The sequence below is a fragment of the Armigeres subalbatus genome, chromosome 2, assembly GCF_024139115.2.
Source record: "Armigeres subalbatus isolate Guangzhou_Male chromosome 2, GZ_Asu_2, whole genome shotgun sequence".
In the NCBI taxonomy this organism is placed as follows: Eukaryota; Metazoa; Arthropoda; class Insecta; order Diptera; family Culicidae; genus Armigeres; species Armigeres subalbatus.
The window spans coordinates 36,239,186-36,257,566 of NC_085140.1; the positions used below are offsets into that span (position 1 = coordinate 36,239,186).

The following is an 18,381-nucleotide window of genomic DNA, read 5'->3' on the forward strand; positions in this document are numbered from 1 at the left end:
CGCTGACTGCTTTTTTTTCAGAACTAGTCTTGAATTTTGCATCTTATTATTCGCATGGGGTTTGTCGTCAGAAAAAATGCCAGTTTGACTATTACACAAAATTACATTGAAATATTTCTATTCTCAGTTCTTGCGTGAAACAATAATAAAATTCGCGAAATCGTATATTTGATTCGAAAAACTCATTTGTACCATGAGTAACGAAACTCTTTGTTGAAAGATGAATAATTATAAAGCAGAATAGGTAATTCAAATTAATGTTTGTAGTGCTGCTGGTGCACAACGTACTTCAATGTAAATTTGATTTCAATTAGGACCATTCTCGGAAGGACATTATACCAATACGCTTTTTGAGCACGATTTCAACAAAATTTCAAAACTCAATCACTAAAAGTTCAACAAATAAAGGCTTCCATTCCAGACAGGGATTGCATGATGTGGCTTCCACTAGTTGATAGATATCTCGATTAAAACTATGTTTGGCACTATTTTATGCGGGTGGCTGCTTTTGGATACAGGGCTAATGATTCATATGACTGTCCAAGGGGTTATACATCATTAATAGTTTATCAGGTCTTGTGTTCCATTACTTGTATTGTTATTGTTGCATTTATTTTCAAATAAACCAAATTTTTTCTAACTCCATTTTGTTGAGCAGCATTTGTAGTAAATTTAATGGATTACAGGCTTTTTGTACAAGTGGTCTCTGCATATGAAAAATCCTTGCACAATTTTGTTTTACGTCTATGACACCACGAAATCTAAACCAGAACCCATCACAATATTAGAATTTGACTAAATGTGGTTGATGGAAAAAACTCTCGTTCAAAAACCAAAGATGCATGAACAAAACTGAGAGCAAAACCTCCAGCCACTTTCGCCTAGCAGATCAATTTCTATGAATATCCTTAGCAAGTCTGAGTGCCTGTCTTCGCACAAACGATGGACTGTTTGCACAGTAATAACAACATTGACTTTCCTCTCGATAAACACAATCTGGTCTGAAGCCCTCGTGCATTATTGGTTCAACTTTCCACAAGGCACCACACCAGCGAGTACCTAATTGGTTATGCGTTTCCTCCCCGATGCCCATTGGACGGAACCGCAATGTAATGGACAATTGATATCGAGCGATGTCACTTGGAATCAATCATTTGGAAAACGGTCGATTAGTGATTCTCAAGTTACGCACAGTGGCGTGCGGAAATTATTTTATTATCGTATCATGAAAATAAATGAATTTGCACAGTACATATGTATGTTTTACAATGAACTTCGACAAAGAAAACTATAGCGATATATTCCGTTCCAGCTAGACAGCTTAAATAAAAAAATCTGAACGGAGCATCCAAATCGGGCTATACGCGAAGGTGACGTAGGACTACGTAGCTTTACGAAATATTTGTCATCATAGTTTGTGTCTCTTGAATAATAGCTCGAAGGTCAACCGAATCAAGAAGCCGAATAGAAGCTCCCAGTTGGATGGACTTTGAGTCCCCAAACGTGGAAAAGGTATTAACACGACTCATCGGCCGCATCGCCGCTGAAGCCACTCGACTGGCTTTCAGTGGAGGACACCAGAATCCTAGAAGACACACATCCTAAAAAATGTCCGAAATAATGGAAGCATAAGCAAAATCGGACATCCCGTAACACGGTAGATCACTTTGACGTAGTGTGTTGCGGTGTAAGATCTACCAAACAGAGCCCTAGCTTAATCAATTTTTCTAGCTAGGGCAATAAGTTGTAGTAATTAAGGATTTATCGTATAGAGTCCCCGCTACCAACAGCAGTCTCAGAGATAAAACATAATTAATGTTACCTTGCAGACATTTGAAAGACTCGAATTCCTCTTGTTTGAGGCTAAACTGTATGCAGCAGAAACAACTTTTCAAGCAATTAGTTAAAAATACCTCAGTACCCGGTCCTAGGCTGAACTGACTGCTGGAAAAATCGAGTTGAGGGTTTAAATACGTACTAACTCTTCTTGAACTGGTGAACAATGGTAGGTAGAGGAACACACGGAAGTTCTTATTACTGAACAAATTCTGTTGCTTGAAATGGTCTTGTAGACAGAGCTAAATCCCGGGTTTTAAGAGTTTTACTGGTGATATTCTAGAACAGCGGTTCTCAACCTGGGGTACATGTAACCCTGGGGGTACCTTCCCTGGTCTCAGGGGGTACCTGAGACGAAAATGTATTATGGCGAATATTATATTGAAATTTAAAAAAATGATGAAATGATCCTTGATTTTCAATGTTAACACAGTTGTGCAAATAATGAGCTTGTTGAATAATTCACAGTGTCAATTTAAAAAAGGAATTTACCGTCCGAAGGGGCTTTTTTGGTACTTTGAGAGCTTCTTTTAGCATAAAAATAACAAAGTGGAGCACAACGCAAGTTTTCTTTGAAATTAAGGCTATGTCATCCACAACACATTTTGGCACATAGATGATGTTTGAAATTTTTGAATTAAACATCAATGTCTCAGTTCTAGAGTTTAAAAATATACCTTCGGACACATGGAGTGTGGGTTCGATTCCCGCCCCGGTAAAGAGAAAACTTTTCGTGATCGAAACATTCTCCACTGGTCCACTGGGTGTTATGTGTCCGTTGTCTCATGCTAGGTGTTGAGTGTTCAGTCTGTACGACCTCTGGTCGTTATAACTGGTTTTTATAACTGGATTCAGAAACAATGTTAAGTGAAAAGTACCTAGAGGTAACGAAATTCGTACAACAGATAAATCAATCCACCTTATGAGATATCTGTATGTATAAAAAAGGGTGTTTGAAGTAATTTATTGGTAAATAATTTATCTTATCCTATTAAAATACTTGAAGTAAACTTTTTGGCCATTGAAGTAAAAAGTAGGCTTTGTAATTGAAACATAAATCAGAAACAAATCGACACCCAGTAAACGCAAATTTTCTTTTGTCATATGTTTGCGTGTTGACCATAATGACTGTGCCAAAACTGCAAATCGCAATGAATAGAGTAAGATCAGCGCAATATAAATAAAATGGATCCCTTCGCAAGGTGCGTATTGAACTATTAAAGTGGTGGTCCAGTGAAATGATCTACATTCAGTCTAATAAAAGCTGTACGAATTTTGATATTTTGATTTGAAATCAATCCACAAGGAACATTTTCAGAACAGATTTAGCAGGTATTGATTTTGTTCAATATTTTAAAATGTTTTCCGTAGTTTTTAATGCGTTAAAATTGGCCACATTCACAAGGGCCTCTGTGCACCTTTACCAACGACGTATGTTTGTCATATTAAGGAAAACGTTTACATGTTTTACAGTTAAAAACGTAAAAACGGTGTTGTATAAAATACAACATTTAGAGCCGTTAAAATAAATATCAATAAAAACGTGGAACGTTTAGGTGTTCCGTCTTTGGGTGTTCCACTTTCACATATTAGAATCAAAGTTCGGCAATAAAAGCAAATTTTCAAAGAAACGAAATTTGTGTCCCAAACGATTTCTAAAGATTCCATGTTTTTCTTATATTAAACTGATCATTTGTTTTTTTTTTAATTTTTTTTTCTGTCAACATCGCCAAAAATATAATTTTCAAATTTCAACAGCTCGAAATGCAGAAACTCTTGAAGTTGGATTGGCAGTCTAAGAATAAATTTGAAAATTAAATAGAGGAATATCTCTGAATAACGAACAGTTCATATATATTTTTGGATTAAAGTTAAGTAAACATTGCGAATAACCATTGTGGATCGTAAGTTTCCTTGTGTGTTTGCATGTAACTTAAAAATTACGCTACTATTCGGCTATAGTTTGAATTTTCAGAAAAATAAAATCTTAGGGGGTACCTCAAGCAATGACAAAGCCTCAAGGGGTACCACTCATCAAAAAGGTTGAGAACCGCTGTTCTAGAAGCAAGACAAGGCTCCGATGCATGGCCAAAAACAGTATTACTGTTCTGTTTTCTCAAGACAGGATTGATTTCCTATTGATAAGGGGCGCGCCTTCAATGGGATTGCTCTCTATGAAGGGTCTAAATAGCGAGACCTTGTCATGGTGGCCTTGAGAAAACAAAACAACAACTGTATCGAAACCGATACTGCATTGCTTCTCAAACCATTGTCCTATCCATGATTATTGGTAGAACAAATGAAGTCATTAGCTGGCAAAAATCTGTTATTTAAAATTTAATCAGAGTCTTTAGAATAATCACAGAGGTTTCTAAGATCCTTAAGAGAATAGACCAGGGAATCAATATTCGAGCAACGCCCAACAATATACCCTTTGTCATTAACAGAGTTTGTTACTGACAAACGCACTTCGCAACAAGCCTTTATCAGAACCCGAACACAACATCTAGAAAAAAAATTTCAAAACGACTTATCTGCTTTTGTAAACAAAAATTTAAACGACGATTTGATAAATCTGAAAGCTCTCCCACGCAAACCAACACCACCAATAGGTAGCTGAAGATTTCCGCTACCTGTTGATGGTTTTGTCTTGATATGACAAGATGGCGAGATGGATCACATTGGTCCCAGCCGTCAATTTGACAGCACAAAAAAAAATATGACAAGATTTATTTCCATTGCATGCTCCGATATTTCCGAAAATACGATGCTATTTTTGTAATCGTTGTTAGATTCTCGAATATTTGCATAAAAGCAGAAACTACGATAACATAAAATCGAAATTTACTGTAGAAATAATACAAAATAACGGTATGAAAAGTTAGCAACAAAATCGTCTTCTTTTTTGTTTCTGACAAAAATTTCGGATCTTTGTCATTATTATCTCCGACAAAAACAAAGGTTTGTCGTTGATAATTTTTTGCCACTTGTTTCACAAGCACATCCAAGAAAAATTGATTTCCTGGAATAGATTACTGATTGTGCTTCAAGACTTTGAACACTTTATAATCTCGAAGCGTTCAAGACGTTTAAGGCTAGGATATTTTCGACCACCTTGTAATTTGGGTTCAATCATTTAGTAGTTTGTCAATATTGCCTCATTCCAGAAGCTGACTTTCAAAATGTATAGTATGGTGAATTTCTTATCTGAAGATTTTTCTACAACTTTACCTAACAAATCGTTGTTTGAATATCAATTAAAACGGAGGTAATGCGCTAGGTGCAGTAAACTAGAAATACTAGAATAAGAGATCGGCGAAGACGCCATCTTGTTCCATTTCCATTTTTTGTTCGGTTTCCATAAGAACCATAAGAACCATTGCATCCATAAGAAGCAAGCAAAAAGTTCCAGTGCTGCCAGTATCATTTTCACGATTTCATGCATTTTCATACGTTGCCATTTCGACAGTTTTTCACTCCGTCGGTCTCTGGTTATAGGGTTGCTACAGTAAACTATTCTAAATGATAACAAACTATCAATCATTCAGTTTTAGTTATTGCAACTGGCGCCGTTATGTCCGTTATAATTAGAATTCAATTGGGTTGTTGAGCAGTGAAAAATATGAGGGTTTTTTTTAACAGTTTAACATAAAGAGCATACTTTTCTAATCTCCAACATATTTTTATATTGTTTGTGAACCTTTTGATTTTCATTTTTGTATAGCAAACAATAAGCCATTTTAATCAATAGAATGACACTAACCTCCATAGAATGATAGTTGGCCCATGCAGCATAAGAACAAATTTTTAGTCCCATATAAATTTCTGCTGGAAACTTGTAAAAATGTTCGATAATTGAGAATTCAAATATGTATATGACTTAGGTATCCTTTTTGCCTTTCTCGTACAACAAAGTTGTACCGAAAGGCTATCATTTCACTCTGAAAACGAACTTTTTACAGGAACATCTGATAGTTTCTTATACCATTCGACTCAGTTTGATGAATCGAGATGATGTCTGTGTGTGTATGTATGTGTGTGTATGTTTGTGTGTCTGTATGGTCACTTTTTCAACCTCAAAAACTCACACGATTTTCATGTACTTAGACTTAACTGATTTTATCGCAACAAGTTGCATTCCACAGAGCCACTCTTCTAATTACATGCTATTTAATTTCATCAAGATTGATTAATGCGTTTGCAGCTGACAAGGAAAATGGTTTAGGCAGTTTTCCATTTTTCCCATATAATCGGGACTACGAGCATTGAGCAGCTACCATGTTATAATATAAATTACGTTCGCTCGATGGGTTAGAAACCTCGCTACGGCAATATCGATAACGCTAACGCAACGAGCAAAGCTTTTCTAAGCTTGCAATGTGGAACGTGTTGAACACGAAAACTAATCGACGAACAACGTACGCGCTTTTAAGTTTAGAGCCGATTCGATGATGTTTATTGACTTCTCCAAATGAATAAAAGTGTGCGTGATTCCACTGTATTCCTCTCAAAGTGTTTGTAATATTTTTGCTGCAACTGCTGCACTTTTATTTTATACATGCTACTTACACAGTGACATTAGTGTTGGTGATTCTGGCTTTGGAGAACTCAATTGCCATTATACTTTATCGGAGCATTCGTACCAACACAGTTGTAAGTTTCATCGTTGGCAACAGAAATTGCACTCGATAACGACACGATTAACTGCTGGTTTGTACGCTCGTGGCCATGGTGCTGTTTGCGTTTGTTTTGTGTGATACAAATTCTGTCATACATTGGATGGGGAAAAGAGGGGTTTCATTGATGCTTCCGTGGAGTTATGGGGAAGTTTGGGTGACTTAAAGGGCAAATTTGAATATAGTTTTCGTTTTATACATCTCTTTATTTCCATATTATATGATGTATGCGCCTATGCGGTTTTGTTAGTCTTCTATTTATATTTAGGAATCGTTCAAATGGCATCGGGGCCTTGGCGAAGGGGGGTGGGGATGTCGTTGGTTGAATAATCTTAAATGTATTTGACGTCATATTCTAGTCGGTCTTGAGAATTATTGGCTTAATTTTCAAAATGTTTGTGTACATTTCATTTTTAACCCTTGAATTCTTGGAGACCCATGATGTTATATACCAACCCGTCCAGTTAGTCATAACAATTATATCAATGTGTGTTACAAATAACAATACTTGAAATAATTTCTCTCTCAAAAATGGATGAAAGAAAATTTCACGATCGTCTTAACTTGATTATAACATAATGTATTATGCTTATTTTACAGAAAACAAAATTGCCAACATTTTTGGTAGATAGGAATTGGAAAAAAACGAAGTTACCACCTACAGTATATCTTGATTTAATCGAGAAAGGCATCGTCACCGCTAGGTGGATTAATTTGGGTTTTTTTATAGCTTTATTAAAGAGGTTTTCAGCCGGAGACTGGTTCGCCTCTTAATAAACAATCTTGGAAAAAGCAATATTTTTCCAGATAATCGTAAAAAACTTCTCAAATTATCTGAGTATTCTGTCCGCAAAGATCTTTTTAAGTCAAGATTATTCCTAGAATTGATTATGTTGCTGCCGCAAGCATAACTGTCTTATATTGATATGGATTTCATTTCAACATGGGACGGTAACTTTTACGCTTTTGGCGGCAGTATAGGTAGAATATGCATCGATCTGAAACATCGGAAACAAGCTTGGTGATCTAGTGGCTACCGCTTCTGCCTAAAAACAGGAGGTCGTGGGTTCGATCGCATGATCGTCCTTTTCCTATGATGTATGTCTTAGTTCTTTCTGTGTTTCACTTTCTGCCGAAACTATTCCTTCTGCTATACCTTCCACACTAACAGCTCCAAAACCTTCCGTTGCACCTATGAGAGGTCGTAGAGTTCTCTGTACCTCTGTAGTAAGAGATGCAGCTCTCGGTGGTCACGGGTGGAAGTGATACTACTCTCATGTCATATTCTAGGCTTGTAACAAACACGAATTTTAGCAAATCGCTTAAATGCTAATACAATAACTATTGGCATAAACTGGCATTCCCTATTTGTCCTACCCACGATTCGCAACTTGGATGCGCCTCTGCCAACAACTAATAGCAACCAAATGCTTGGCGGAACGTTGGGTTGAAATTTCATTTCGTGCTGTTTTTGTCCAACGGCCACACGATGACTTTTCACTAGGACGCCACCATTTACAATACATTTTCAGCATCGCCACTGGTGGCGTGGAATTGCAACAGATGTCATTTTTGTAATCAACTCTTTCTACACATAAAATGCTGGTTCATTTAGGTTGAACGATCTGCAGCAATCACGCCGACGACCAATGTGATTCTTTTGCTGCTGTCCGTTGAAACTGCAACCAACGCCTTTATGCTGCTGTGTCCGCTCCGCTGCGTCCGCTATGCATGAAATCTTGTTCGAACTGAAGGTTAGATCCGAATCCACAAGTTGCTTGATTTTGATGTCTGTGCTTGCGATGCATGCACGTTATTGGTTGGTTTACCTATTTTTAAACTTTTTTTTTATCAATTATCGATAACAAATAGTAAAATTTAGTATCCTCAGAAAAAAATTAAAAGAAGTGTTGACTCTTTCGTGATCGAATAGTTAAAAAAAAATTGGAAATCCATCGAGAAACGGCTGAGATATTAACGTTCAAAGTCTATCATATTTTTGTCACGGTGTCCGATTTTGGCAATCGCAAGGTACCCCAATATAGAAAAGACAGACGTCAGAAATTAATTTGATTAGAATAACCTTTGCATCTTTTATAAAAGCACAAAGATATGCATTTCAGATTGTATTTAAGAAAAGTGATTGGATTACAAAAAATCATGGCAGCAGTTTGCCAGGTATGAAGAAATATTTTTTCCTTTCTCATATAAAAAGTTGCATCAAAAAGGCTGCCATTGCCTTCCAAATTCAACCTTTTTATATAAGGCTCGAATGGGGCCCTCCTTAGCCGTGCAGTAAGACGCGCGGCTACAAAGCAAGACCACGCTGAGTGGCTGGGTTCGATTCCCGGTGCCGGTCTAGGCAATTTTGGAAATTGTCTCGACTTCCCTGGGCATAAAAGTATCATCGTGTTAGCCTCATGATATACGAATGCAAAAATGGTAACTTGGCTAAGAAACCTCGCAGTTAATAACTGTGGAAGTGCTTAATGAACACTAAGCTGCGAGGCGGCTCTGTCCCAGTGTGGGGATGTAATGCCAATAATAAGAAGAAGAAGATATAAGGCTCGAAGAACGATAGTCTTATATACAATCTGCTCGAAGTACTGCTATTAGGCCAATTAGTTTGACATTCATTGTTTTAACAGACCGAGGAATGCTTTGCATCTCCGTGAGCGCCATGCTGTGACAAGCGATTCGATATTTATTTTAAACGAATTATAAGTAAAACTCGAAAACGAAAACCGTATTTCAAATCAATCCTTCGCAAAATCAATGTGAAAGAGAAGAAAATTAATAACGTATTTGTCGACTCAAAATAAGATTATGTAGTATTGTAATTCCTACATGGCAATTCAACCAGAGGAAAAATTCTAACTGCCAGAGGCAATCGAAATAACTTAAAAGTAACATAGAAAATAAGGATGATAGTGTTAAGAAAACACGGAACACCTAGTCTAAGAGATGAATGCATGTATTAGATAATTAGTTAAAAAAAAAGATTATGTAGTAAGCGTTTATAGAAACAAATTGGTATAACAGTATAACAGTAGTTTTGAAAACAGCTTCATGACTTTGTTAGGCGGCGCTGTCAATTTTTTTTTTTTTGATAAACACGGCCGTACGATGCAGTATGGTTTAGGTTTGAATTTGTTTCGAAATTCCGCGAGATTCCGTCAAATTTCGTTAAAATCTAGAGCTGAACTGTTTACGAGGAGAAAATTTACTTATCTATTTTTTTTTATCTATTTTATTTCAGGTAAACTACTTCAGCAATATTATTCCATTTGGGATTTGGGATCTTGAGGTTGTTTAAAGTAGTCTTGGAAGGCATAAATACTATAAACAACACGACAAAACAAATTTGAATCAAACTTATGACAACGTCAGTTATTAATAAGAACTGTTGTTATAATGTAGTAATTGCCATTCGCTTTGAAAAAATATTTTATCAAATTTATAACAGGATATGTTTTTTTGTTAAATATCTTGACTCTGCATATGCACAGCACATATTTCGAAATAAACAAATTGATATGAAATTTGCAAAAAAAAACTCACGTGTCTTGGAGGGACTCGAACCCTCAACCTTCTACTCTCTAGATAGGCGTGATAACCCCTACACAAAAATGGTTTTCGTACGGTACGTTTTATTGTTTTGATTTTTTACAATTATCAGTTATTTTAATTACTAATGAAACACAATTTTTTACAGGATCTGTTGAAAAAGAAAATAACTAAATAACATGGCATGTTATAAATCTATTACTTTACCCTAATTGGGTATCGGTCCAAGCGGCCGGCCGAGTCAGGGGGTTTTCTATAACTAATTATGCTCAAATTTGGCCCAAACATTCTTTACATATCAAAGAATATTGTTGACAAATATCATAAAATTTCCTGACAATAATAGAACAAAACCTGGCGAAGCTGTCATTTCCTCTAATTGATCTAGTAAGAGAACTTGAACTTGTACTTGAACTGATCTAGTAAGAGAATAAAAGAAAAGTGATTTTTAATCACTGAATCTGGAGATGTACATTTTTCAATTTCTGGTAGGGGAACGGTTCGGCACTTCATCCAATTGCTCCCATTTCCATCCTATAAAAAACAAAGGAATGAAAAGGATTTTGGTTTGTTTCTTATTTTTGTGACGTGTTAGCAAAAAAGCGACGAGATTGGTGCTGTGTTTCTTTGTTTTTGATTAGATGAATATATGTTCAGTGAGATGGAAAACGGAACAGTTCCCCTATATATCACAATGGTCATTCTGTTGCCAAAAAAAGTACCAATTAAAATCAATTTAAGTATTCCTGCAAGTGATTTTTGCACTATTTTGAATTTCAAGATTGTTCACTACCGATTAGAGTGATTTCATAAATGTACCATTTTCAATGGCAAGAATTTTCGGTTTCTGTTGCACTTTCCATTAATAGTAATACATGTGCTTTTCGTTCCAATAAATTTAAATGAGTAACACTTTTTTACGCGATTTTTCTGTAAATAATATTATTTAAAACAAAAAAAGACAGAAACACCGTCTTCGACCAGAGATCGTACAGACTGAACACTTAACACCTAGACAACGGACAGGACATATAACACCCAGTAGACCGGTAGAGAATTCTTCGATCACGAAAATTTTCCACCTTACCGGGGCGGGAATCGAACCCACACTCCATTGCACATGCGTCCAGACGATTGACGTCGCTAACCGCACGGCCACGAAGCCCACAATGGTCATATTTCCGAGCCCATAGTTCGATTTGGCCAACTTTCAATAGGAAACAATGAGACAAATCGAGTAAGGATTAGTTCCAGCGAATCTATTACGGATAAGTTCCAAAAAATGAGTGACACTGTTTTACGCAATTTTTACTTCCATAACTACCGCGAATGCAACTTGCTACGAGCAAATCGGTTAAGAATAAGTTTCATAAACTTAGTGACACCTTTTCAGGTGAGTTTTCTGTTAAAAAATGTATTTTTGCCATAAGTTCCAAGCCCATACTCCGATCTGGTCAATTTTCAATATAAAACAATGCAACAGGATTCTTTGTCGAATGCATTTTTCTGTAAGTAAATCGGTCAAGGATAGGTTAAGATACGTTCCAAAAACTTAGTAACTCCTTTTAATTACTATTTTTGTTAAAAATAGTATTTGGTCATAAGCTCCGAGTCCATAGTCCGACCTGGCAAATTTTTAAAAGGAAAAAATGGGACAGTATTCTACGTCGATTGCAACTTGTTGTGAGCAAATTATTTAAAGATATGTTTCAAGAAAATGAGTGACACTTTTTTATGCGATTTGTTTTTTGGAAAAATTAGTATTTTGGCCAAGTAGCACACTTATTGCAGAGAAGTTACTGTAACTCGTATGTAACCAAATTTGGTCACATTTGTGGTGATCTACCACTACATTGTCTCAAAGCATCTACCCGTCAAGGGAGATCAGGACAATGAAACCCAGGCAGCTCATCGATAGGTAAATAATTATGAATATTTACCTCTCGATAGTTACCTGATCATGTATACATATAGTATGTAAGTAGATAATAAAATTAGAATTAAGGTAGAGCCAAAGGCGTTTGGTAACTCTCCCAGATATCACATTCCCAGAGGACGACGGCTCACTTCACATTTGAGTTGCTGCAACCAAATCAGTGTGAGTTGTGCTACTCGGGTAGTAGTTCTCCGGGCCTCCTATAGAAAGTTTGTTTCTAGAGCGAACATATGGCCATCACGTATACTTAATATACGAGAAAAGCTTAAAGCCTAGTGTAAATGTTCGATTTATAAATTAGTTTTCGTTAAATTTTAGCGCACATTTATTTAATAGTTTATTTCCAGTTATAATTAGGTAGTGTGATAATTAATTGACGCAGTACTTACTCGGTTTATCACAAGTGAAGTAATTTATATTACACGGCTTTTCATTTCTTAACGATTCGAAATATTGCAATTCATGGCATTACCCGCATCTCATTCCATTCACTGATTGTTATTGAAAAATGAATTCGTCAGACTGATTTAATTGAACTCATACAGCGACAGATATTGTTTAACTATTCAAACAAATTTAAGTATTTCTTGGAAGCTTTTAATTTCAGCTAAATCAATTAGCTGGTTTCAACCAATTTTGAAACCCTTGTCAGGTTTGGGAGACACTGGATTAGATGATAGCCTTTCAAATTGACTAACGTATCGGAAGCACAATAATCTCTGCCAAAAGCATCAATCTATATTTCGTGGAAATGGATATTACCTTCTGTGATCAGCTAGGAGTGTGCCGTCCCGTTGTTTGCTATCTTCGGGACGCGTACAGCAGTTTTAGATATCCTTTTACTACGATGGGCAGCGATTTCACAGAAATTTAGTAGAATCCATTTTCCAAGAAACTTACGCTCACTAGTGCAGAAAAGGGTTCAGTTCCACTACATAAACAATCCCGTATCTATCGACCGAGCGGCACTATCGCGTATAATCGTTATCATTTAATCACCCGTGAACGCTTGACATTTTATCACGAGCAAATAAACGCAGGACCAAATTACACTTCCATCCTCCAACTCGCTTCCGTTATCAGCCACTGACTGTACCACACGCGAGCTAGGCGGCTTGTCCCACTATCAGAGGATATCGTTTTTCGAGATATGGTACCCACTTGTTGCACATTGACACCGTCTCAAGTCTCGAGCTTTCCCGCCGCTGCTTTGAAGATAAACTGATGTACCAGCTAGAAAAAAGCACCACCCAACTCGAACCACCCCGCGGCAATCGCAGACGATGCGGAAAGAGCAGTCAATCGATCTACTCCATCTAAACTATACACCCTTGACGATGGTATCCTGCAGCATCGCGCGCTTCACACTGTACTCTATCACTCGTGTTTACTCGTACGACACCGTTGAAGACACTTTTTATTGATGCTACCAAACTTGTTGGCAGCGTTTCCCGTCAACACAGTGAAACCGGTGGAAATTCGATTGAAGGCGGGAAAACCTGTAACTTGTTGCTCCAAGAGCGACGGCGTATCGATAGCGAATGATAGCGATGGCATTGAACGTATTGCAATTTATATGAAACGGCCAAGTTGGACCGACCGATGTGGATGCGACCGAGCAGACACCGGACCGATCATGAAGAGTACGATGATGATGCACGCTTTTCCGGAGCGCTCGAGGAAAGCGTGGAAAAGGCGCACGCCTGAGATTGTTGGAGGATAGTTATGGCAAATCAGCCCAATTGTAGTTGGCGCAAAATATATACATACGAAGTATTTATGGCTGAAAAGTAGCATTTAGAATGCTATCTGATTTTGATTTTGCGTTTCACTTGATTTTTCGTGAAACAATCAAAATGTTTGACATAACATTGTAGGCAAATCGGAATACTAAGAAGTATTACAAATGTTAAGCGTGTGATTCGTTTCAAGAGAGTAGGGAAAAGTGTCGCGAGAAAATTGAGTACTCCTTCAATCGGTGATAACAATTAGGTTTCAAGATGCGTATCTACGAGCAGCTTCCGAACGCGATAAGCACGACAAAAGCAACCAACTATGGATGTGATGCAAGAATTGATAAAGCATCGGAGAGGAAACGCTACGACGGAGACCCTACAGAAAATGAAATATTTATCAAAAAAAAAAGAAAATTCTGGATGATATATTTTGCATTTATAGAGTAGATGAATCATTGATGATTGTCTTCTTCTACATAATAATAAGTTGGGATTTCCTTTGTGGCCATATAACTCACAAACTGGTTGACCGTTTTGCCTGATTTTCTCATTAATTTATTCGTGTTAGGATCAGCAATGTTTATGTTCTATACATAAAGAAAGACTGATATTTTCTTGCAAAAGTTTGCTAAAGTTTCAATTCTGGATTATTTATGAACATGTAACGCTTATAGGATCATATAGCTGTATCTAACAGGTCATTGCTTCAACTCTGAAATTGGGAGCGAAGGAGCCAAATTAGTGTCAAATGATGAATTAATTCCATGGCATATTCCTGGATTACAACTTGCAGACTCATCATCTGTTGACTGATAACATAGAAGCATGTTGCGATGAAAACAACAGAATTCGCTTCTAAGACCATCTGATAGCATATACAATCTGATTACTAATCCAGCTCTTAATCTCATAGTTAGTTCCTGTATTCATCTTTTAAAAACAAAGAAGTGAAAAGTTATTTTATTTGTTTCTTATTTTTTACAACAGTCAGCACGCATGCTAGTAAAAAGAAGCGATAAATTTGGTTCTTCATTCCTTTGTTTCCAGATGAGACGAACTTGTTACAGCGAGATGGACAGTTCTCCTATATAGGGGAATGGGGAAATATGCCCTAGCTAAGCAAAGACTGCTTTAATGTCGTAGCTGTAAAGATTTTCACGCGTATGTTTGCCTCATGCAACAGCTAAACAATATATAGCTAGTTGATGCCATCTTAGAATTGTAGGAAATCTGAACCATATTGATGATATTACCATTTCAAAAAAGTGGTGATATTTCGTTGCCGGGAAACTTATAAGGCATAGCGCCTTTTATTTGGCAGCTCTTTGGGAACAACGCACCACGCGTCGGCGAATCAGCATTTTGGTATGGACAGTGGGTGGAGACGCGTAGTACAATGTAGCTGGCTCTCACTAGGGCGTTTTGCCTCGCCAAAATGCTAGATGTGGAAAATTTCGGTTTTTTTCTACACAGAAGGGGTCGTTCAACAATGATGTCACAGGTTATAGGGAGAGGGGGTCTAAGATTTTGTGACACTACATATATTAGGTATACAAAAAAGCGTTTCGAGGGGGGTTTCTAGAAATCTCAAAAAGTAGTGGACGTCATATTTGAATCGCCCCTAATGTAAAAATGAACTAGGGGACGGGGAGGCAATATGCCCTAGTTAAGCGAACACTGCTTTATTGTCTTATTTGTAACGCTATTCATGAGTATTTTTGCATTATGCATCAGTTAATGCCATTCAAAAATTGTCAAAAATCTCAATCATATTAATAATATTCAGATTTAAAAAAAAGTGGTGATATTCTGTTGCCGGAAAAACTCATGAGGCAAAACGCGTTTTAGCTGGAAGCTCCTAGGGAACATATCCTGGTATGGATAGTGCGTGGAGACGCAAGTACATTGTATGATAGTGCCACTAGGGCGCTTTGCATCACTAAAATGTTAGATGTTTCTTTGAAATGTGGAAATTTTCGGTTTTTTCCGACCATCCCAAACACTATTTTGAAACTTTTTTCGCCTTACCTACATAATTTTCGATCTACTTTTGTTACGTTTTGCGTTTTGGGGCCTCTTCCCCTACTGCAAACTAGAGATAGGCGTTCAGATCCGGAACCGGTCAAATGATCCGGAACTTTAAAGTGATGAGTGAATGATCCGTGCATCATTTTTAAAAAGATCCGGTTCATCAGATCAGCAAATTATTTGACCATTTGTAAGGAAACAATAAAATAAAAAGTTCATTCTTTGTAATCCATTCGCTTGTAAACAAGAAAGGGTAAAATTATTGTCAGTGCGGTTCAAAAGTGTGAGCCAGAATGACGAAGGTATCACTTTTTTGCATTCTCCTTACGTTTTGTTCTAAGGACCGGTTGAAAGAACCGGATCATTAAAATGAATGACCCAGATCTGATTCGTTCATCAAAGTGATCCGTTGTGCCCATCTCTACTGCAAACCCGAGACGAGCCAGCCTCGGGCTGAAAGTCTCAATAATAAAGACACAAAAAAACTACTGCAAAACCTCTTTTTAGACCCAAAACGGGGGAGACTAAATTGAATCAGAGCGTAAAAAGAGGGAGCGCCATTTGGAATTTGGAGCGTAAAAAAGTCTGCCATCTTTTAAGTACGCAGAGTTTGATTTTTAACTTACTTTTAGCCTTAAGAGGTGTCTTTCACCAATTTCGGTATTAGGGTCATCCAAATTCTTTTCGTTATCATGGTCGTCCAATTGTTTGAGTGCTAAGGCCTTAAGATCTGGGGGGGGGGGAGCCCTCGATACTACACGCAAAAAAACCGTTCCCGAATTCGTGAACCATTAAAAATACACCGTGATTTAATTCATGGATTCGGGAACACCAGTCACGTTTTCCAGAACGTTCCAGAAAACGTGACTGTATTCCCGAATCCGTGACTGTTGTTCCCGAAAAAAATACACCGTGAACTCGTTAGTTCACGAATTCATGAACGCTTTTTTTTTTGCGTGTTTCCATCATTAAATATACACTGTTGTTATGCAACAAGTTGAAATTTAAATTTTCAACAAAAAAAAATAATCAACGTAGGGGCCAAATGAAAACACTAAATTTTGTTTTGTGTATTATTGTTGTTATATTGCCTTCGAAAATTTTCTTGCCGAGAGTTTCGTTTTCGGCTCGCACTGACAGCTATATTTCGGCTCGGCTTGACACACACATTTTTGGAATCTATTTCTCCCTCCCAGCTTGAGAAGTCTTGCAATAGTAATGAAGGTGTAACAACTAAACAGCAAGTATGTCAAGTGGATTAACAGCGGCTATGGGTCCTTGTTTGTATATATAAATGTATTTTATTTTTATGTTATTTCGGTTGTATGGGTTTTTTGGGGTCTCTGCCTTTATTTTGTTGCAATGACACCAAAATTTAATTATTCGAAACTAATTAGCAAAAATTCATTATATAGTTAGTTGTAGGGAAGAGGCCCCAAAACGCCCCCCGATGCAAAAATCCTTTTGTGGTTTCCCTCATATTTACCGTCATTAAGATGTCCGTAACAAAACTAGATCTAAAATGATGTAGGATAGGCGAAGAAAGTTTCATAATAGTGCATGGGAAGGTCGGAAAAACCGAAAATTTCCACATTTTGAAGAAACATCTAACATTTTGGCGAGGCAAAACGCCCTAGTGGCAATAACCTACAAAGTACTTGCGTCTCCACGGACTATCCATACTAGAATGCTGATTCGCCAACGCGTGGTACTTTGTTCCCTAGGAGCCCTTTTGCCGTGCGGCCCTCCTTAGCCGTGCGGTAAGACGCGCGGCTACAAAGCAATACCATGCTGAGGGTGGCTGGGTTCGATTCCCGGTACCGGTCTAGGCAATTTTCGGATTGGAAATTGTCTCGACTTCCTTGGGCATAAAAGTATCATCGTGTTAGCCTCATGATATACGAATGCAAAAATGGTAACTTGGCTTAGAAACCTCGCAGTTAATAACTGTGGAGTGCTTAATGAACACTAAGCTGCGAGACGGCTCTGTCCCAGTGTGGGGATGTAATGCCAATAAGAAGAAGAAGAAGAAGCCCTTTTGCCGGCAACAGAATATCACCACATTTTTGAAATGTGAATATTATCAATATGATTGAGATTTTTGACAATTTTTGAATGGCATCAACTAGCTATCTTGTTCAACTGATGCATAATGTAAAAATACCCATGAATAGCATTACAAATAAGACAATAGAGCAGTGTTTGCTTAGCTAGGGCTATTGCCCCCCCTTCCCATATTCATTCACATTTGTCATTTTGTAATTCAAGTACAAAAGGACTGATGAAAACGAATATTACTGACTATCAGCAGAATAGTGAATAAGCACCCAGGTTATCATAATTTTTTATATGTATCTTTATTAGAGAGGTTTGCAGCCCTAGGCTGGCTCACCTCTTAAAAAGGTTGTAATAAATTAAAATCCCAATATTTTGATCAATGAAATTGATATTTGGTAATGTTCTCATGGCAATCAGTGAGCTCAACAATCCATCGGACAAAAGCGATATTTTCTAACCCTTGAAAAGGATGAAATCGGGCGTAGGAGAAGCATGTCATTTTAATTGCCAGTAAAGACTGTAAGCCGAAAATTTATTAGTGAAT

General features: G+C 37.3%; 1 protein-coding gene across 1 annotated transcript in view; it reads right to left on the bottom strand.

Annotated features, from left to right (window-relative positions):
* Window positions 1-13,543, bottom strand: part of LOC134214240 (ras-related protein Rap-2b-like) — a 53,331-nt gene extending 39,788 nt beyond the window's left edge. Inside the window, exon 1 of the mRNA XM_062693646.1 lies at window positions 12,778-13,543. The gene's annotated coding sequence lies outside the window, so the exon portion shown is untranslated. The remainder of the gene's footprint in view (window positions 1-12,777) is intronic.
* Between the last annotated feature and the right edge of the window lie 4,838 nt (window positions 13,544-18,381).